Source organism: Cydia pomonella, chromosome 7 (assembly GCF_033807575.1).
Source record: "Cydia pomonella isolate Wapato2018A chromosome 7, ilCydPomo1, whole genome shotgun sequence".
Lineage (NCBI taxonomy): Eukaryota > Metazoa > Arthropoda > Insecta > Lepidoptera > Tortricidae > Cydia > Cydia pomonella.
In genome coordinates, this window is record NC_084709.1 from 954,830 (window position 1) to 978,768 (window position 23,939).

The following is a 23,939-nucleotide window of genomic DNA, read 5'->3' on the forward strand; positions in this document are numbered from 1 at the left end:
CATTTCATGAACGTGTCAAAAGGGCCTCTACGTTAGGTTAGGGCTCGGCGCACGCTTCTCAAAGGTCCGGAATACCATTGTTCCGTGATGGGAAAGACATACAAATTAAAATAATAATAATCGTTAATGCAATGCAGTGCTCTATTTGTCAAAGAAAATAAAATTGTTTCACACTCACAAAACATTCATTCTTATTTTTGCTTATTTTTTCATACATTAAGTATCTTTCTGTAAATAAGATCACAATTTTCTCTCTTGTCAGATTTATTTTACTATTTGAATAACATGACAGCGTCAAATGTCGTAAAAAGTATACAAGTAAAAAGGTTTAAGAAAAGAGTCCGCAACATATTATTTATTAGACCTATTAGCAAAGAATATCCTATTAGTACGGTCGCGGAAATTGATTCTTTAGCAACTTGCGGTTCAAGTAAATTTGGCTGTACATACTTATGGTAAGAGCTGTCCATTGTAACGTGACACGTTAACTGCTAAAGAATCAATTTCCTCGACTGTACTTACAAGCTAAGCCTAAAGTGCCATGGCAATTAATGCAAGCTTACGAATAAATACAAAAACCGGACAAGGGCGAGTCGGACTCGCCCAACGTGATTCCGTAATTTTTTTAGTATTTGGTTTTTTATATACTACGTTGGTGGCAAACAAGCATACGGCCCACCTGATGGTAAGCAGTCTCCATAGCCTATGTACGCCTGCAACTCCAGAGGAATTATATGCGCGTTGCCGAGCCTAACAACCCTCCTTCCCCTCGTTGAGCTCTGGCAACCTTACTCACCGGCAGGAACACAATACTATGTTGTTATAGTGGCAACAGAAATACGTCATCTTTGAAAATTTCAACTGTCTATCACGGTTCATGAGATACAGCCTGGTGACAGACGGACGGACGGACGGACAGCGGAGTCTTAGTAATAGGGTCCCGTTTGGGTACGGAACCCTAAAGATGAAAACTGCTGCCATGTTACTATACATTTAAGAAACACAGAAAATCTGGAATTGACATATTGAAAAAATTATATTGTTATCTTCTTCTGCACGACTTTTTAGTATGAGGAAGCTACTTAGGTACGTAAGGCTACCCCCGATTCATTTGTTATGAGGGGACCCTCGGCCTTAGAGCACGCATAGCACAAGGGCTACATATCATTTCGGGCTAGCATGACGGGCTACGCAAGACTCCTTTGCCATCTCACTTACTTAAAAAAAATCTTAAATTTAATACTCTTTTACTTGAATAACCTTTTCACTTTTAGTTACATGGATGGCGTGCCTAAAAATTATATTTTTATACATTTGAACTTCTAAACTAAGTAGTAGCTTACCATCAGGCCGGCCACCAACGTAGTATAAAAAATACCTACTTTCCACTTTTCTCTTTTGGTTATCTTATAGTTTTTGAGTAAAATAGCTGTGACATACGGACAGACAGATAGACAGACAGATGGACATGACGAAACTGTAAGGGTTTTTGCCATTTTGGCTACGGAACCATAAAATGCACACTGTAAATTTCAACTACCTAACCCACTCGTATTATAGATCAAAAATTCCTTTTCCGCAAGAAGTAAGTAAGCCAGTAAGTAGTTTATTTTTTGTACTTGTTAGACAATTCTATCTTAGTGTACCGAACTTAACAGTTATTTTTTTCACTTTGAGAGCGCACCACCGACATTCTTAGTGGTGTACGCGTATTTCTCTATAGCTGAATGTTTGTAGATGATTATCTTATATCGATACTTTAAAATGTTGTGGTATTCCTACAGCCATTTTAAATATCTTCTCTTTTAAACTTAAGTTTTTCATGCATTCCTGAAACGGAACAAGTCTATGATAGGATTGATGGGAGAAAATAATGCAAAAACGCGGCATTAAGCAAAATGATCATTTGTGATTCAGGGTTAATATCTATCGGGTATCACTGAACCCCAACGGATATATTTTTGCAATACAACACAAATGCACACCTCAATAGAAGAAAATAATACTGAAAAACAATAGGCCTGTCTACTCGCTAAGAAGCACTTAGGGCAGCTTGTGATGAGTCAATCTCTAAGTAATCTGCCTAGTTACCTACCTCAAAACGAGACCGCTTTTCCATACAAACGTAGTCCCCATTACGGATAATATTTTTACAGTACATATGTTGCTACTTTACCGCACTAGTGCGAAAATTAGCATATTACGTTACTGTGTCGAACATTTAAAGAGCCATGTACTGTAAAACGTTGTACGATACATGTGCGAATAAGTAATTCGCAACTCGTGTCGATTTAAAACACTCCCTTCGGTCGTGTTTTAATTTATCGCCACTTGTTTCGAATTTCCTATTTTTCGCACTTGTATCGTAATGTACTATTACAAAATTGGATGTAGAACGAAGGGAATATCAATATCCAGAGAGGAAAATGGGGACTATGTTTGTATGGAGAACCGGTCATCCCTTTTCCTTTTAATAGTTTAATATGCTTCGGCACATGATTATTTGAGACAATATACACGCATTGTATTTCCATTACCTTAAGCAGAGAACACGGTGGCTTCGAAAGAGTCTCGGGTCATGTGGAAATAAAGCTCTTAACATAATGTTGTGTAATTCTCCTTTTTCCGAAAGTGTCCGCGAAATGTCCAAATGCACAATTACCCAGAGTATGCAGTATTCTCTTCATCAGCTATTATGGCAGCCAGGGCCAATATTTTGATTTTATTATTTATTTCTATATCGACTTGCTTCCCATCGAACCAATTTTTTCAATATGATTGACATTTGTGACATTTGTCATGAACAGTCCGTTATTTGGACGGCTCGGTGAGCTCGGACAGCCCGGCCCGGCCTGTCTCGCGCTCGGAGACTCAACGATAGTGTCAACGCATAGAGATACTATAATATAGAGATGATGGCCCGGTCGCCCCGGCCCCGGAACGGTCCGGCGACGGTGGCGCTCCTGAAAGTCCGTGTGACGGCTCGCTCCGGTCCGCCCCGGCCCGGTCCTGGCACTGTGTAGCGTGAGTCATCCTTAATGCGTCGGATCGGATGCATAGGTAATAAATTAACGATAGGCTTTCAAAAAAGGAGAACTTAACCAATTTCACATTTAGCGTTTTTTCTGGCTTTCGACACTGCGGTAGTCGTTGACTTCAAAACGTCATGCGACAGTCAGACAAAGTAATAATTTGATGATAGGAGCGTAATAATTTGATTATTGGTGGTGGCGAGATCTAAGCGTAATGCGCGGGTGCCCGAGACGTCACCAGCGCACATGAGTTTGGTCAAAGTAGATCTTAGCTATAACAACACACTTAAGGTCAATGTGGATAAGACCGTCTTCATATTAATAATAATAAATATTATAGGACATTATTACACAAATTGACTAAGTCCCACAGCTCAATAAGGCTTGTGTTGAGGGTACTTAGACAATGATATATATAATATATAAATATTTATAAATACTTAAATACATAGAAAACACTCACTCAGAAACAAATATCCATGCTCATCACACGAATGAATGCCCTTACCAGGATTTGAACCCGGGACCATCAGCTTCGTAGGCACGGTCACCACCCACTAGGCCAAACCGGTCGTATTCTTTCGTCGCTTCCAACTCTTGCTTTTTTACACATACAATACAAGCCAAAAATGTTATATGCCGGTCTTCACCACATTGACCTTACTAGAAGCCAGTGAGCTGTACGGTAGGTACTTCAGTAGACGGATCTGTCGGGTACGTAATAATTTGATTATTGGCGGTGGTGAGAGCTAGGCGTAATGCGCGGGTGCCGCCCGAGGCGTCGGATGCTCGCGCACGCCGCTCTCACGGTCATTATCCTACAGGTTGTTGGTTTCTTTAGTGCGCTGTACAAGAACACATAACATTAACGTTGCCCACCACTTAGATGGTTGGCAGTTCTCAACTGTGCGTTGTAGCGCGTCTGGTGTTGCACCCGGACACCCTTGGTGACGGTAATTGCGTACCTCCATGCGATACGTCTCCTCGTTTGCCTCCTATATCGTAGAAAAGGAACTCTTACGAGGGAATAACTATGCGATCCTAACGAAACTTAACGTAGTTTTACGATAAAATTCCATTTCGGGAAAAAACGGTTTCCACTAACTAAATCTAAACAAATTTATAAATTTAATCTTAAAAACTTTAATGTTGATGTCGGTCGCTACAGCATACAATACAAATACTCTTTATTGCACACCTCAATACAGAAACAATACAAAAATCAGCATAATATGTTCTAAGTTTATAGGTTTCGCTTTTTTGAAAAAAGTAGTTTTGCGTATTTTGAAAAATCATTTTTTCAATAACATATTTAAAGAAAATCATGGAGAATGAAAAATTTTTGGAAGTGGAAAAACATTTTTGCTTTTTGTAAGGATGGCTGAGATACGCGTCATACTCGTGAATTCAAGTCTTAAAGACCCTTAACATTTCTAACGATAATTTATAGATCTTTTTTTATATTTTATCTCTGACGACTCTGACACTTAGAGATTTTTACATCTTTAAAGAATTTTAGTATTTGTTGTTTGTATTTTATTTATCTTACTTTTTGTGTAATTCGACATTTAGAGACTGCAAAAGTATCTGATGTTTCATTGATTCCATATTTTTAATTATATTTTGTTATTTTATTGATTGTAAAAAATTGACATCTAAAAGTGCCCCTGTGGCCTATTTGCTGAAAAAAATGTTTGTTTGTTTGCAAGGACTAGTCCGTGCTATACTTCCCTCTTTAATTTTTTTTTTTTTATATTTTGTCCCTGATATTTTTTTTTCGATTAAAAATAATCGCATCAACCTGTACATTAAAACCAGTGAGCAAACAATCGTGCGCATGCCACTACTGTTTGCACAGCGATTACCAAGATCACGACCTTATCGGGTCACACACCTGACCCTTAGCACCTTGACGTAAGACCTATTTCCCTTTGACGAAGGACAGGAATCTTACAGACCAATTTTTATTGTCCTAATCAGAGGCCCACCGCGAACACCGAAGTTCGCAAATTGCATCTTTCCCTTTTACTCAAATTAAGGCGTTATTAGAGTGACAAAGAAAGATGCCCGCAATTTGCGAACTTCGTTATCGCGGTAGGCCCGCAGTAATTATCCACGTCGCACTACTGACTCTAACGAGATTAATATAAGACCTATTTTACTTTGACGCAATAATATTACAGGGCAATTTTGAGTTTAGAATAATTTAGGCTTATGTGTCGTGTGTATGAAGAAAACATATGATGTTATGATTTTGAAGTGTTGTGTGTGTGATACACTGGTTCGAGTAGTGCACAGTGAGCAGGTCCTCTGTTCATAGAGCTAAATGTGCCCTAAGTCTCAGAACTTGTTGTATAAGTTAGAACCTAACATCCATAAGGACTGGGAGGTAAAGGAGGTAACAACAATACCTACATTATTAATTTCTACTATAAATAAAACAGTAGTTTATGTGACTGCTACATAATGAAAGGCATTAAAATACGAGTATGGATTTATGAAACGAGCTGTCAGCGAGTTCCACAAAAACATCAGACGAGTGTAGTGTCTACAGAGGCGTTTATTTCGTCGCTGTATCTGTCAAAAGAAATGTAATAATTCGGTTATTTGTACAAGATATAACAAAAATAGTGGGGATTCCTTTAAGGGTATAATCGATATCGTATTCTGATTAGGAAAAAGTAGAAGAAACATTTTTGGCGCGAAAAATTATACTTTAGATCGCGAACAGGTTATAAATTAGATCTGGATTAGTTATGGATCTGATCTGTCAGTATCAAAAGTGACGTTTTTGTCGAAAAAATGTCACACCTGTCAGTGACTAGAACAACCTTAGTTTATTATTCATTCGTGTGATGTGCAAGGATGTTTGTTTGTTTTGTTAGTCATGGGTGTATTTATAAATATTTATATATTATATATATTGTTGTCTAAGTACCCTCAACACAAGCCTTATTGAGCTTATTGTGGGACTTAGTCAATTAGTGTAATAATGTCCTATAATTTATTATTATTATTATTTATTTATTATTGCGCAATATATTTACTCGTAACTTTAGGTTATTCATATTTTGTAATAAATTCGTTAATTGTAAATTTATAGGAAGTTTAGTTAGGTAATATTCGTAAAAACAAAAGAAGACTGTAGGTTCTACTATTAAGTAAATAAAGTTAAATTGTAACGCAATTTTATTTTGAAGCGAGTTTGTAACAAAATTAAATGAAATCCCGAAAAGGTTTTTAAACTAAGAGCGGTTTAAAAGTAAAACAAAACCCGGACCCCTCCGCGGGTCCTCCAAATGCTAATTTGCCAACAACTAAACATTTTTTCGCTACAATTTCTAACAAAACGGGGTACACTTTAGATAAAAGAAAAAGGCGCACGTGCTTCAGTTGTTTTATTTATTTTATTCCTTCTCTTTTGAGAGACTGTTGTATATAGATACTCGTACCAATACATACGCCTATTGCACAATAATAGTGATTTAATATGTAAAATCACTAATAAAATTAGCTTGTATTTTAGTATTCAATAGGCCTTATGTATTATCTGCTCTAACCGATATTTTTTCGTACTATAAAGTATTTATTACTTACGTACTGTTACTTACTAGTACATTGTTCAATTTATTTCGTACCTATCCAAATTTACTATGATTTTCACAGTAGTTCTTGCATATTAATACCACCTTACAGAGACGACATCATAATGAGAATGTATGTTAAGAAAGTTTTACGCAATTCCCAATATTTGATCTGAAAATTCTCCAGGTCCTCAATTTAAAAATTGTGACCCGATATAAAACAGCGGGCATGCGTAATTCATGACCGCATAGAAAAATACCGCCATTTCGGCGATCGACGGTCAATGTTTTTACTGTATTTTTAGCCAGGCTCATGCGACATCAAACTGTGTTATTGTTGTTTTAGGAAAAGCGTTAGGTTATTTTTATTACTGGAAAAATATAAATGGATAGACGCGAAAGTTTATTTAAGGAATGTTAGAGTACACTAAAAATAAAATACCTTCGTAAAACTATTTGGAAATCGTCTGGGCAAGTTAGACGTGAGTCACAAATGCATTTGCTCGACAACCTACACAACAACAAGAACTTTATTTAGATTTTATTGATAGTTGTTGTCCTTCTATATCAAATACAGTAGGTATCTGAACGTAAAACAATTACTTAAACCCGTTAATGCTTGGTTTGAGTGATCACGGGTTTGTACCCTTCGAATGGATGACCAGCGCTTGCCTAAAGCTGTTCTCTACTCTGAGTTGGCGGTGGGTAAGCGGAAACACGGTGGTCAGCTTCGCGCTACAAGGACGTGCTCAAACGACATCTGAACGCTTGCGCCATCGACCCTGAGCGTTGGGAGGAGCATGCTGGACGGAGGTCTTCTTGGCGTTCTACCATCCATAACGGTGTCAAAACATTTGAAGATAACCGCCTCACTAGCCTTGACATAAAACGCCAGTTACGGAAAGAGCGACCTAAGCCCTCCTACGTGTACACGTTCAACTCAGCTGGCCAACTTTCTTGTCATGCGTGCAATAGAGTATTTAAGAGCAAGTTCGGCCTGGCCAGCCACATTAGGGCTCATGCTAGACAACGTCCATAATGTTTATTTAGGGTCGTCGTCATCGATAACGATGAGGAGGACTATAAAAGTTGCTCAGTATGGCCTAAACGTTAACGGGTGTGAGTAATTGTTTTACGTTCTGATACATACCGTGGGTAGGTTTAATGTTTTAAGTTATTGTCTATGGTTAGGTACTCTGTAGACATTGCGGTAGTTCGCTATTTAAATTCAATTAATTTAAAAACCGGGCAAGTGCGCGTCGGATTCGCGCACGAAGGGTTCCGTACCATTATTCATAAAAACAGCAAAAAAAATATGTTTGTTGTATGGGAGCCCCCCTTAAATATTTATTTAATTCTGTTTTTAGTATTTGTTGTTATAGCGGCAACAGAAATACATCATCTGTGAAAATTTCAACTGTCTAGCTATCACGGTTCATGAGATACAGCCTGGTGACAGACGGACGGACGGACGGACGGACGGACAGCGAAGTCTCAGTAATAGGGTCCCGTTTGACCCTTTTTTTTTTTTATTATTCTGCAAGTAGGCCTCAAGGGCTCTTTTACAAGTCAATACAACATTTATAGTAACATCATATAGTGACATGAAAAATACATAACAACATTTATAAATACAACAGCCAATACCTGGGTAAACATTACATTATAATAATCTTAAAATAAATAATTAATACAATACAATAGAGATGTATAGTCTTTATGGTTAAAAACACATGAAATCTGGAGATGTAAAAGGTCCCCAATGTCAGAGTACTAATACTAATAAAATTTGGAGGTGTAAAGTCTCTCCAAGTGTCAAAATAAAATTTATACTAAATAAATAAACCGCGTCTGGACTGTTAAACTAGCAGTCTCATAAACTAATGCTACATTCTGTACATAACTAGTATGTACCAAGTCAAGTATATTATACAATATGACAGAGACGTATAGTCTCCACGGTTAATACATTAAGTTTGGAGATGTATAAGGTCCCCACGGTCTGAGAAAAATAATAATACTTTGGGTACGGAACCCTAAAAATGATGCTAAAGTGACTACCTTATGTCCACTGGATCTGCATTACTGTTGCGACATTACTGCGGCGGCGTTGAGGCCGCCACTGTAACTGTCAATGTCCTTTATAAAATGAGTGACAGATTGACCGATATAATCGTGGCAGTAATGCGGCGGCGAATGTCACGCATTTTATTTTTATCAAGGATATTGACAGATCACGACGACATCAACACGGCATCAGTAATGTTGCCACAGAAATGCAGCTGCAGTCGACATCCGAAGATCACCTTAGTGATCTGGGCGTTTTCTTTTGATTTTAATTATAGAAATTTCATTTTAAATCGTAATAAAAATGTAAGTACCTACCTAGTTCAAAAAAGGTAGGATGTCTTAACGTCTTTATTCTTTATCCTGTCCCTATTTGCAACAAATAAATTCTCTTAAAAAAGGAAGTCGGACGGAAGAGGACAATCTCCACCCAGCTCCTGCTTTGTTTCACCCATATTTTATTTACTAAGTGGGTATTTGAATAAAAATGCGGTTTAAAAAGTACAAAAGTGGGTACATACAGGGTGAGATTTATTGCGATACGGAATCCGGCTAACTGCCCTTTGTGCTAGTTAGACTCCGGAGGTTATACTATCTTTTACCGTCTCCCGTTTGTAGAAAACAAATTTACGTGCCGTAAAAACAGTTCTTTTTTAATTCTACTTGATATTATTTAAAAACGGATACGTGGAAATCCGAAAGCTCGCATTAAAATACTACTTTAGGCATCTTGTTTTATGGATTCACAAATCCACTCTGCACAATGTCGCAATAATGTCAATTGCACGAAGTACCGGCATTAGACAAATCGAAAATAACAAATAATTATCTCTGCGTCTTATTGTTACTTGTTTCTTAGGGTTCCGTACCCAAAGGGTCAAACAGGATCCTACTACTGAGACTTCGCTGTCCGTCCGTCAGTCTGTCACCAGGCTGTATCTCATGAACCGTGATAGTCAGCCAGTTGAAATTTCTACAGATTATGTATTTCTGTTGCCGCTATAACAAACAGAATAAAATAAATATTTAAAGGGGGCTCCCATAAAACAAACATAATTTTTTTAAGTTTTTTTTATAAATAACGGTACAACGGTTTTTGTACAAGCTTTTATTTATTTTTACCTATCCCATTGTCTGTCTGTCGTTGTGTAATCAAATCTTGCAAGTTAAATTTGATCCACTTCCCGGTTTCCGATTGAGCTGAAATTTTGCATACATATGTAAGTCGGGTGACAATACAATATTATGGTACCATCGAGCTGATCTGATGATGGAGACAGGAGGTGGCCATAGGAACTCTGTGATAAAACAACGCAACCTAAGTGTGTTTGGGGTTTTTAGAATTAGCTCGATGAGTAATAATAGTCGCCTGTCTAAAAAAAGTACAGTCAGCGATAAAAGCTTGTAAAAAAATATTTTTTTGCCAAAAACTTATTTTTAATTACCTTTTCAGTTCTCAGGGCCTACCGCGAACCACGTAAAATGAAATTTCGTTATCTGGGGGGCCGATTTTTTTATTTCGCTCGATTTCGTCACTCGAAAATCTGTGGAAAACGGTGAAATGCTATTTTTTAATACGAGCCAGGTTTTTTTTGTTAAACTTTCCCCCGCGGAGCCACGTTCACATTGAACTTACAATTTGTAAAAAAAAACTAAGGACGCGATGTCAGGACCTAACAGTAGATCGACAAACACCACATTATTTTCATACCCGGCTAGGGATAATAATGTTGACCTTTGTTGTTTTTTTATCACATCCACTATACTACAACGACTATTATTATGTTATTGACGACTGATTTGGCCTAGTGGGCAGTGACTCTGCCTACGAAGCTGATGGTCCCGGCTTCAAATCCTGGTAAGGGCATTTGTTCGTGTGATGAGTATGGATATTTGTTCCTGGGTCATGGGTGTTTTCTATATATTAGTAAGTAGTTATAAATATTTATATATTATATATTGTCTAAGTACCCTCAACACAAGCCTTATAGAGCTTACTGTGGGACTTAGTCAATTTGTGTAATAATGTCCTATAATATTTATTTATTTATCCAGCAATATTTAAGCTCAATGAAAATTGGCAAAAATACGAACTCTAAATTCGCCTTTAGTGCATAACTTCGCGTCAACTAGCATTATTAAAACACAATTTTACAATAACTTGTATCATGGCCGTTATATTTAGTGATTCAACATTTAGGATTTTGAATAATTTTTGGTATAATTTTCGTCATAAAATAATGTTTAGGCGAAGTTGGGAAGAACGTGGCCTAAAAAGTAAAAATATTCTTTGGCAAGCCTAGCAAGAATCTTAATCTAATTAATCTGACTACTGGCTTCGAGGCAGTTAAAGGCTGTCTATTGGTCCACAGGAGGCTGATTGAAGGCAAAAAGACCCCTGCATTATAATTACTAAAAATTTCTAAAAGTGAAATTTCATAACGTTTTATGGTTTCATCATCATCTTCCTCGCGATGTCCCGGCATTTGCCACGGCTTATGGGAGCCTGGGGTCCGCTTGGCAACTAATCCCGAGAATTGGCGTAGGCACTAGTTTTTACGAAAGCGACCTGGTAAATATCGAAGGTCTATGTGGACATTAGCCTCATATCTTGCCAAGAGAAAAACAACATACAATTTTTACGGAAAACAATATCCACTTGGCGCCAACTCCTATCTCAAACATAAATATCATCCTATTCCATTTAATTCTGACCAACATCCAACCAATTACTTTGTCCACTTATCTATAAACAAAAGACGATTTTCAAACGCCCCGCCCACTCGACAGGGCGTGGTGACGCCCCGCCCACTGACACTCCCCCCTTAAAATTACCAGGTTTTATTTTCCAGTGGGTGGTGGGGGGAAAGATGGCTACTATTTATGCGGGGGTCTATTTGAGAGAAATGGGCTTTGGTAACAAAAGATATGCTGGTTTGTACCTATATGTAGGTATTTTGCCTTCCTTTGTGTTGGCTAACTAAGTTTACTGGCAGACAAAGAGACTTGTACCTATGTCAGGTATAAACATTCTACAGAGTATTTATTTAGTCACCTGCAATAATTTACGGGGTGAATATATAGATCATACTGAGCTACTTTTACTATGGGACTAACCCCGAAATTGCGAAAAAAAAGTACTCTCCCATAGAAAAGTCAATGTCAAGGTCAGACAGCCAAAATATATGAAACAGACAACATTTTTTCGCGATTTTGTGGTTGGTCCCATAGTAAAAGTAGCTCAGTATCACCTATATATCAGTGGCGGAACGTTCAAAGAACTCGATTCCCACCGGCTTGTCTAATTTCAGCCCGTTGAGTACTTTCACGATCGCTTCATGGGGAAAAGGAAAGGAAAATTAGCTGCGGGTTCCCCACGAATATTTGTGACGCGCCGCCGCTGCTATATATTAACCCCGTAAATTATTGCAGGTGACCAAATAAACATCCTGTATTTTCCAAAAGTACCTATTAAAGCCAGGTAATTAGAAGAAAACGAAATATACAGGGTGACCTTAGCCATTGGACAAACCCTGAAATCCCACGTAGGATTACTTCTCAGGAATGCTCTGACGTTAATATATTTTTTTGATTAGAACTCTTCTTCCTCGCGTTGTCCCGGCATTTTGCCACGGCTCATGGGAGCCTGGGGTCCGCTTGACAACTAATCCCAAGATTTGGCGTAGACACTAATTTTTACGAAAGCGACTGCCATCTGCCCTTCCAACCCAGAGGGTAAACTAGGCCTTGTTGGGATTAGTCCGGTTTCCTCACGATGTTTCCCTTCACCGAAAAGCGGCTGGTAAATATCAAATGATATTTCGTACATAAGTTCCGAAAAACTCATTGGTACGAGCCGGGGTTTGAACCCGCGACCTCCGGATTGCAAGTCGCACGCTCTTACCGCTAGGCCACCAGCGCTTATCTTTTTTGATTAGAACTAAAGATCAAAATTAAATTTTTCGATCTGTGTTAATCTTTGGCAGTGTTTTTGACAATTTTTTCGAAATACTTGATAATGATGACATTTTTCAAAAGTCAGAAGCTTATTAGTGTCATAAATAAAAAGATAATCAAAAAGGTCGAAGAAGGTTCCATACTATTCTTTTAGGACATAACCTTCGGAGCTACTAACACATACAGGCTGCTCCAAAGTAAAAAATGGTAATTTGTTAATTTCTTCGAAACCGCTACACCGGTTGTTATGATACTTTGTACACTGGTTCTAAATACCCTAATGCATATGTGCATTTCGGCTTTGTCCAATGGCTAGGGACACACTGTTTATTTTATGTTTTATTTATAAAGCGAAACCTATAAACCTAGAATATATTACGCTGAAGCGATTGACATCATCTAAGTGATTCGTTAAGTTTGAGTAAGTGGAAAACGTTTTCTCCCGGAATGGAATTTCATATAAAAAGTACCGTAATTTCGTTAGAAGAAGTCATGTTATATTAATAATAAATAGTTATAATAATTACACATAATAATGTAAACAACCACAAGGGGAATCCTGATCCACCGTGATACAGTTTTTACTAGTACGGGGATCAGATGACGCTTACTCAATGTTTCATTGCATTTACCTTAAAACTTGTTTACAAATTATTTACAATGGTAAGTTCACCTTGTATCATTTATTACTTGTAAGCAGTTATGTGAGCTATCATGTAGCTAAATAAAGTTATTATTTATATTTTATTTATTTATTTAGATGCAAAAAGCTATTCGTCCCTCTTAAGCATGTCACTTTGGTTGACTAGAGGAATATTGGGAATCAAATGGCCTCGACGCACTGCATGACATTATTGCATTTATTGCATTGCGCATGTTCTTACCAAGCGTCTTTGTACTTAAGAGGCTGTCAATACCTAAAGCGCGCACACTGTCTATTTGTATCGGAGTAAATGAGATAGCACTGTCGCATGTTACTGGGCCTGGGCAAGGGAATAATAAGAAAAATATTTAAATAAAAAAAAGTGGATTATTAGTGTAATATTTTACTCAATAGCGGTTTAGATATAAATGTTTTGAAATTGTGATTTTAATTGCAGACCCATAAGTCAAAACAATAAAGACATAAAACCGTTTAATTGTGATTTTAAGACCAATCTTTGTAATTATTTTCTATCGAGCCAATTTCGTTCAATCATGTAGGTATCGAGTACAACCACGGTCTTTGAAATATAATTAATATGAACATATATTTTTCTTACTTGACTAAAACAAATAGTCTTTCTTAAAAAACTGTTTAAGTAACATCAATTTGAGGACATTGGGTGTTGACAGCCTCTTAAGTCGTTCACCGTTTTTGCATGCTACCCTCTCCTATTAACATTTAAACAAAATTATTGTTTTCTCAATAAGCAATTTATGCAAATCTTTTGAGAAATAAATATCTTAAGAGCCCTTAATCCATGGAGCGTTCTCCGATTTCACGAAATAACGCTCGATAGATGGCGTTGGCGCTCGGTACGCGAGCGCCGGCAACGCGACGCGCGTTTCAATGCAGACTAGAATAATCTTGATAGTTTTCAATATAATTTCAAGCAACATTAATTTCAGTGTCATATGATATCATATGGGCACTCTTTATTTTATTGTATATGCACAGTAGTTTTTTTTTTTTTATGTACACTACTACTAAGTGTACAGACTACAGAGTGTACTATAACCCTTGCTCTTTATTCTGTCTCTTTCACACCAATGGAAAATGAAGAAGTTACTAAATGACTGCAGGTATAAATAAAGTATATTAGTGCGATAGAGAGACAAATAGTGTTTCGTTGTCGTATCGTAAACGATTGGCATGTTGGCCACACACTTGCTTAGTGCCTAGCCAAAATACCAATCGTTTGCGTATATTAGTGCGATAGAGAGAGAGTAGTGTTTCGTTGTCGTATCGTAAACGATTGGCATGTTGGCTACGCACCCATGATACCTAGCCAAGAAGCCAATCGACATAGACATAGACATAGAATTTATTTATTTAACACCACATTGAAACATGTTTACAGGCAATACTACAAAACATCGATCGAATAATCGATTGCGCATATTAGTGCGATAGAGAGACAGATAGTGTTTCCTTGTCGTATCGTAAACGTTTGGCATGTTGGCTACGCACCCATGCTGCCCAGCCAAGATGCCAATCGTTTGTGCATATTAGTACGAGAGAGAGACAGATAGTGTTTCGTTGTCGTATCGATTGGCATGGTGGCTACGCACCCATGCTGCGTAGTCAAGATGCCAATCGTTTGCGCACATTAGTGCTATAGAGTTTCAGTGTTATTTGAAATCACGTTAGGGTTTGTATTATTATTTTTGACCCGAATGAAGTCCATCCAGGTTCTTATGATGGAGTCAGGAGTTGGTCACCAGAACTCCTAATCTACTCATTATAATTCCATCGTGCTTGGGCTCAAAAGATTTGCCCTGACGAACACCATCGATCTAGATGAGGTCCAGGGTCTCATGACGGAGTCAGGAGTTGGTCACCAGAACTCCCCAGAACTCCTAATCTACTCATCATAACTCCATCGAGTTTGGGCTCAATAGATTTACCCTGATGAGCACCATCAATCTAGATGAAGTCCAGGGTCTCATGATGGAGTCAGGAGTAGGTCACTAGAACTCCTAATCTACTCATTATAATTCCATCGTATTCGAGCTCAATAGATTTGCCCTGACGAGTACCATCGATCTAAATGAAGTCCAGGGTCTCATGATGGAGTCAGGAGTTGGTCACCAGAACTCCTAATCTACTCATTATAATTCCATCGTGTTTGGGCTCAAAAGATTTGCCCTGACGAGTACCATCGATCTAGATGAAGTCCAGGGTCTCATGATGGAGTCAGGAGTTGGTCACCATAATTCCTAATCTACTCATCATAACTCCATCGTGTTTGGGCTCAATAGATTTGCCCTCACGAGCACCATCAATCTAGATGATGTTCAGGGTCTCATGATGGAGTCAGGAGTTGGTCACTAGAACTCCTAATCTACTCATTATAATTCTATCGTGTTTGGGCTCAAAAGATGTGCCCTGACGAGTACCATCGATCTAGATGAAGTCCAGGATCTCATGATGGAGTCAGGAGTTGGTCACCATAATTCCTAATCTACTCATCATAACTCCATCGTGTTTGGGCTCAATAGATTTGCCCTCACGAGCACCATCAATCTAGATGATGTTCAGGGTCTCATGATGGAGTCAGGAGTTGGTCACTAGAACTCCTAATCTACTCATTATAATTCCATCGTGTTTGGGCTCAAAAGATTTGCCCTGACGAGTACCATCGATCTAGATGAAGTCCAGGGTCTCATGATGGAGTCAGGAGTTGGTCACCAGAACTCGTAATCTATTTATCATAACTCCATCGTGTTTGGGCTCAATAGATTTACTCCGACAAGCACCATCAAATTACCATTATGATGAATAGATTAGGAATTCTGGTGACCAACTACTGAGTCCATCATGAGACCCTCGACTTAATCTAGATCGATGGTACTCGTCAGGGCAAATCTTTTGAGCCCAAACACGATGGAGTTATGATGAATAGACTAGGAGTTCTGGTGATCAACTCCTGAGTCCATCATGAGACCCTGGACCTGATCTAGATTGATGGTGCTCGTCAGGGCAACTCTATTGAGCCCATACACGATGGAGTTATGATGAGTAGATTAGGAGTTCTGGTGACCAACTCCTGACTCCATCATGAGACCCTGGACCTCATCTAGGTCGATGGTGCTCGTCAGGGCAAATCTTTTGAGCCCAAACACGTTGGAATTATAATGAGTAGATTAGGAGTTCTAGTGACCAACTCCTGACTCCATCATGAGACCCTGGACGTTATCTAGATTGATGATGCTCGTCAGGGCAAATCTATTAAGCCCAAACACGATGAGGTTATGATGAGTAGTTTAGGAGTTCTGGTGACCAACTTCTGACTCCATCATGAGACCCTGGACCTCATCTAGATCGATGGTGTTCATCAAGGCAAATCTATTGAGCCCAAACACGATGGAGTTATGATGAGTAGATTAGGAGTTCTAGTGACCAACTCCTGACTCCATCATGAGACCCTGGACCTTATCTAGATCGATGGTGCTCATCAGGGCAAATCTTTTGAGCCCAAACACGTTGGAATTATAATGAGTAGATTAGGAGTTCTAGTGACCAACTCCTGACTCCATCATGAGACCCTGGACCTCATCTAGATCGATGGTGCTCATCAGGGCAAATGGTTGAGCCCAAACACGTTGGAATTATAATGAGTAGATTAGGAGTTCTAGTGACCAACTCCTGACTCCATCATGAGACCCTGGACTTTATCTAGATTGATGATGCTCGTCAGGGCAAATCTATTGAGCCCGAACACGATGAGGTTATGATGAGTAGATTAGGAGTTCTGGTGACCAACTCCTGACTCCATCATGAGACCCTGGGCCTCATCTAGATCGATGGTGTTCATCAGGGCAAATCTATTGAGCCCAAACACGATGGAGTTATGATGAGTAGATTAGGAGTTCTGGTGACCAGCTCCTGACTCCATCATGAGACCCTGGACCTCATCTAGATTGATGGTGCTCGTCAGGGCAACTCTATTGAACCCAAACACGATGGAGTTATGATGAGTAGATTAGGAGTTCTGGTGACCAGCTCCTGACTCCATCATGAGACCCTGGACCTCATCTAGATTGAAGGTGCTCGTCAGGGCAACTCTATTGAGCCCAAACACGATGGAGTTATGATGAGTAGAGTAGGAGTTCTGGTGACCAACTCCTGACTCCATCATGAGACCCTGGACCTCATCTAGATCGATGGTGCTCATCAGGGCAAATTTTTTGAGCCCAAACACGTTGGAATTATAATGAGTAGATTAGGAGTTCTAGTGACCAACTCCTGACTCCATCATGAGACCCTGGACTTTATCTAGATTGATGGTGCTCGTCAGGGCAACTCTATTGAACCCAAACACGATGGAGTTATGATGAGTAGATTAGGAGTTCTGGTGACCAGCTCCTGACTCCATCATGAGACCCTGGACCTCATCTAGATTGAAGGTGCTCATCAGGGCAACTCTGTTGAGCCCAAACACGATGGAATTATAATGAGTAGATTAGGAGTTCTAGTGACCAACTCCTGACTCCATCATGAGACCCTGGACCTCATCTAGATTGATGGTGTTCGTCAGGGCAAATCTTTTGAGCCCAAACACGATGGGATTATAATTAGTAGATTAGGAGTTCTGGTGACCAACTCCTGACTCCATCATGAGAACTTGGACTTCATCCGGGTCAAAAATAATAATGCAAACCCTAACGTAATTTCAATTGAAAATGCGTTTTTCAGAAAATCGCAGCCAAATAACACTAGACCTTACTCATAGTGTTGTGTTCCTGCCGGTGAGTAAGGTTGCCAGAGCTCAACGAGGGGCGGGAGGGGGTTAGGGTCGGCAACGCGCATGTAACTCCTCTGGAGTTGCAGGCGTACATATGCGGGCCGTATGCTTGTTTGCCACCGACTTAGTATTAAAAAAAAAGTAACACTGAAAATCCATCAATAAGCGAGTCTGTTAGGCATACTGTATAAAATGAACTTTTATTAAGATTTTCTAATCGCAGTATATAGCACTTCTCGGAACTCCGTAGCTGATTACGATCGCAACGAATGCCTGACAATCGAGCACAGGTCCGTCCTCTAAGCGCGCTCCGCGCGGACTGAGAGCGGGGCGTCGCTGCTACGTGATTTATACGTGTTTTAAAAAAATATAAATTTACGGCAATGTAGGTCCCATAGTTACGATTTTTTTTTTATAGGTTAACATAAAGTTACAGTTTGCTATAATATTATTTTTAAAGCAAAATATGCGTACAATTTGCGGAAATAAAATATAATAAAACCCTGTTTTCGCCAAAAAAATGAAGAAAACTCGGAAGGTATTTTATCAGTTTTTTCAAATGAATCTTCGATTGTTAATCATTCCAGCCCCTCGTACGAGATATGTTGAATCAAATTGTAGTCATTCATGTACCAAATGATTCTTGTTTATAGCAAAATTGAGAACCGAAACGCCACATCTCACTGCAAAATTTGGAAAAGACTCCCAAAAAACCTCATTAAAAAAGAGGTTTAAAAGAGAAAATGAAAATTTGAACTGTTGGAGCCCCTAGTTTAGGAAACGATTATTTAAGTACGTTATCAGTTTTTGAATAAATACTAATAGTTACGTCGTAATCTTGAATGAAAAAGGAAGCATTTTACAAAATACGCTCGTCTGTAGGAATAAGGACTCTTAAACCACAAATACCATATTGTATATTAAATATACCGGATGGGGCCTGTAACAGGAGTAAAAAACATAAACTAGGTTGTACTCCGCAAACTGACCAACATTTATTCAACTACTTCTAAAAATAACCTGTGTTTTGATTTTAGTACCTACACTTTAAGGTTTAAGGTTTATTAGGTTTATTATGATTTCATTTCATTTCATTTATTCTAAGACGCAATGTATTGCTAATTTTGTTATGTTTAAAACGTGACACGCAACGTCAATTACTCGTACAATAGCATCCATGAAGGTAATCATGTTTTCGTTGTGCACAATAAAGAATATTATTATTATTATTACCTATAGGTATAGGGAGCGTGCATGAACTGTAGGAGGCAGCACAGGAGCTGTCAGATTTTTGGCGCGAAGCGTAAATGTGATGTTTATTGTTCCGTTGTAGCCCACAAGATGGCAGAACCTACTATGCACAAGAAAACACTTGACGTGTAAATGTGCCTGTTTATGGTTCCGATTCAGACCACAAGATGACAGACCCTCCAACGCGCACGGTCCCTATATTTTTTACGAACTAGGAAGTCTAAAGACTTCATATTTTTTAAAAGTTATTGAAAAAAAATGCTATAGTTTGAGTACAATCTATATTTTAATTAAATAAATAAAAAATAAATAAATTGTCAATGTATATGTACTGTCTGCTTAATGTTTGTGTAATTTTCCTATTTCTCTAATTAATTCGTGCACTACCTGTTCAAAAACTTACTGATCTTTATATCCTGCAACCCTAAGGTTGTCTGAAACATCTGGAAGAGATCGGTTACGGCGATAAGACCGCCTGTTGCTACTTTCTTTACATTGTAGTTTTTAAATTTATTTTCTTCGTGGTGCAATAAAGAATGTTTACTTATTTATATATCAGTAGCCAATTTAAACATGTAATATGTCTCACAGAAGTTTTGTTATTAATATTGTTTAATTATTTACAAACTCAATTTTCATATTCATATAAACAGCAATGAAATAAACACATTTGTATTTTGTATTTTTGTATTTTTATATCATACCGTTCGGCTTACAAGCTTGCCAATGAAATAGAGATACTTATACGTTAATCAAAAACCCGCATTACACCTCCTTTTTTCCAAAAAAATCCATAAAAATCAACACTTCAATAGAGAAAGATTTTATTGACAGAGCGTTAGCGAAGGTCTCTCTTTTAGCTCGGGCAAAAATTCTTTCGTATGTCCGGTTATTCTCTGCAGGTCGCATTTCTCAATCGATTCTCATAAAATTCTGTGAGTAGGTTCGGTATTTAAATATATTTTTTCTGTCGTTTCGTTTTTGAAAATGTTCTATATGGTGGAAATTGGCATAAAGGACTTAAGCGCCAGTAGGATCTATTTCACTTAAGACGTTTGAGAGTTGGCTGTGATAATGATTCAACTAAGTAAACATTTTTTAAGTTTATTTAGCTTAAATTTTAAACTAGTTAAAATTTTCTATACGCTTTATAACGACAACTCACTTTATTTTTCGTCTTTTGAATTATGTAGGGACCTACAAGTATAAGATAGATTAATGTTACCTATCTTCGTGATTATATTTGAAATATAACCACACTCGTTACAAATTTAAGATTATCATTATTATTTACCAAAACGGGACTTAATCACGCATAATTAAGCTTTAAACTTATCTCCGACGTTTCGAATTAAGTATTCACGATTAAGTAAATACTTAATAGTGTGTAAAATCGTAAAAGTTCAAATGTTTTAAAAATGTGCATGTTTACAACACTCAATTTACATTACTAAGAATGAGGGTAGGCATGACTTTAATAATAAAATTGCTCTCAGAACATATGCTCGACTTTAGGCATTTATACTGAAAAGGTGTTTATTTAGTACTATTTCTTCTTTTATATTTCTGATACAATTATAATTTGAGAAGAAATACGAGCGAAACTGAAGATACGTACAGTGCAAGTGACCCTAGAAAATGATTTATATACCTACCGTACATGTGTCCTGACTTTCTCCTAATCAATAATCAATTAATCACCCAGGGCCATCATTCAATAACTATGTAGCAATATATATATAGAAAATACAATTACACGCAAAATTTAAACAGAACTCGATTCAAGAACTGAATAAACGCAATTTATACACAAAAACAAAAGAAATTAAATATTTATGTAGTTACAAGTTTTCTTTTAACGTTTTTTCCGAAGAATGTTCAACAAAAAGATGGAATCTCACGATGCGCCTCCTGTTTTTGCGTTTTGATTTATTGCGTGAATGTCGTTGACAAGTTGACGCATGGCGGCCGAAATATTCACACAATGTTTTGGGTAAAAAGTATCTTTGAAAGTGTGAGTTTGGTGTAGTTAAGGTAAGATTCACATCTTATTTCTTCTTCTGGCTCTTTTTAAATAACTAAATTTGTTGATTATTGTCAAACCACGCATAGTTGACAACGATTCATATGGAGAACATCGTCGATGAAAGAAGCATTTTTTAACCCAAAAGTAAATAATTAATAAGATACCTACTATGGGAAGCAAGAGCTATAATTGGACCCAGGTATGTCCTTAAACTACGTCCAAAAGAAAGGTATGGTATGAATGTCATCTTAGTCATTTACCTTTGTGTGGTAGGGCACAGCAGATCTCATTCCAGATCTAGAGCAGAGCCCAACTGGGGAAGTACCTCCACCTTACAGAAAACCGCAGCCAAATAACACTAGACCCTAATCATAGTGTTGTGTTCCTGCTGGTGAGTAAGGTTGCCAGAGCTCAACGATGATGTGGGGTGCTAGGGTTAGAGTTGCAGGCGTCCGTATGCTACGGTAACCGCTTAGTCTCTCAACTCCAATCGTGCGTCAGAGTCAGAGCTGACACACACACGTTTTTTTGTGTGGATACTTTCTAAATACATAATTGCTTTGAGGATCAAACTCATGTGAATTACTTAATGATTATGTTAAGGGCATGAGTGACAACAACTATCAAGGCTAATGTGAAAATACTTATTAAAACTTTCACGATTTTCACACTTACTTTAACGGGCCTTAATAGAAAAGAAAGAAAGAAGAACAACTTAGCCAGGCATTTATACTGAAAAGGTGTTTATTTAGTACTATTTCTTCTTTTATATTTCTGATACAATTATAATTTGAGAAGAAATACGAGCGAAACTGAAGATACGTACAGTGCAAGTGACCCTAGAAAATGATTTATATACCTACCGTACATGTGTCCTGACTTTCTCCTAATCAATAATCAATTAATCACCCAGGGCCATCATTCAATAACTATGTAGCAATATATATATAGAAAATACAATTACACGCAAAATTTAAACAGAACTCGATTCAAGAACTGAATAAACGCAATTTATACACAAAAACAAAAGAAATTAAATATTTATGTAGTTACAAGTTTTCTTTTAACGTTTTTTCCGAAGAATGTTCAACAAAAAGATGGAATCTCACGATGCGCCTCCTGTTTTTGCGTTTTGATTTATTGCGTGAATGTCGTTGACAAGTTGACGCATGGCGGCCGAAATATTCACACAATGTTTTGGGTAAAAAGTATCTTTGAAAGTGTGAGTTTGGTGTAGTTAAGGTAAGATTCACATCTTATTTCTTCTTCTGGCTCTTTTTAAATAACTAAATTTGTTGATTATTGTCAAACCACGCATAGTTGACAACGATTCATATGGAGAACATCGTCGATGAAAGAAGCATTTTTTAACCCAAAAGTAAATAATTAATAAGATACCTACTATGGGAAGCAAGAGCTATAATTGGACCCAGGTATGTCCTTAAACTACGTCCAAAAGAAAGGTATGGTATGAATGTCATCTTAGTCATTTACCTTTGTGTGGTAGGGCACAGCAGATCTCATTCCAGATCTAGAGCAGAGCCCAACTGGGGAAGTACCTCCACCTTACAGAAAACCGCAGCCAAATAACACTAGACCCTAATCATAGTGTTGTGTTCCTGCTGGTGAGTAAGGTTGCCAGAGCTCAACGATGATGTGGGGTGCTAGGGTTAGAGTTGCAGGCGTCCGTATGCTACGGTAACCGCTTAGTCTCTCAACTCCAATCGTGCGTCAGAGTCAGAGCTGACACACACACGTTTTTTTGTGTGGATACTTTCTAAATACATAATTGCTTTGAGGATCAAACTCATGTGAATTACTTAATGATTATGTTAAGGGCATGAGTGACAACAACTATCAAGGCTAATGTGAAAATACTTATTAAAACTTTCACGATTTTCACACTTACTTTAACGGGCCTTAATAGAAAAGAAAGAAAGAAGAACAACTTGGCCAGTGTTTCTCCGAGACCACAGGTATAATGCCGTGAAAATGTTAGGCAATTATATTTTAATCTACTTATTTATTTTCTAGCTACAACCCTATGTACCGGAGGCCTGCATCTGCGTCTATAAAAGGCAGCGTGCCCACGCGCACGCCGCACTCGGGACCGGAGCGGGACGTAAGTATTCACTCTCTGTACTTTAACGGCCATTTTGTGATGGCGCCATTTTGTTTAACACGTGCTGAAATGATTTGGTTATTTTTCAACTTTAAATGTTATTTAAGTTAGTAAGTAAGTAAATATTACTTGTTATTTAACTGAGTTCTAAAGGGATATTTATTGCTAAAAACCTTTTTTTTACTATCGAAGATGGATTTCGGAAATCCGACATGTTGTTTAACATTTTAACTGTTTAGTTCTTTTTCGACTTTAAACGTTAATTGAGTAATAAATAAACATTTATTTGTTGAAAAGTAATTAATCTTGTTTTAGAACTTCCAGTTAGCTAACTCCGTTCTTTGAATCCGCCATCTTGTTTAAACCACGTGTTCGTAATTTTTTCTTTCTGGTTTTGGTTTTTCACGTTCAAATGATTTAAATAAGAAGCTGAGGCCAGGAAGATGAGGA

At 37.8% G+C, this 23,939-nt stretch overlaps 1 protein-coding gene and 1 long non-coding RNA gene across 3 annotated transcripts in view; both read left to right on the forward strand.

Annotated features, from left to right (window-relative positions):
• The window catches only part of LOC133519472 (zinc finger protein 239-like), a 147,524-nt gene that overhangs the window by 92,037 nt on the left and 31,548 nt on the right, over positions 1 to 23,939 (forward strand). The window lies entirely within an intron of this gene.
• LOC133519550 (uncharacterized) overlaps positions 1 to 23,939 on the forward strand; it is a 45,698-nt gene that overhangs the window by 18,563 nt on the left and 3,196 nt on the right. The window contains exons 1-2 of one of the 2 annotated variants that reach the window (XR_009799637.1): positions 22,595 to 22,609; positions 23,402 to 23,489. This is a non-coding gene — a long non-coding RNA (uncharacterized LOC133519550). Of the gene's footprint in view, positions 1 to 22,594; positions 22,610 to 23,401; positions 23,490 to 23,939 lie in introns of those variants that run through there. The other variant, XR_009799636.1, reaches the window with a different exon arrangement.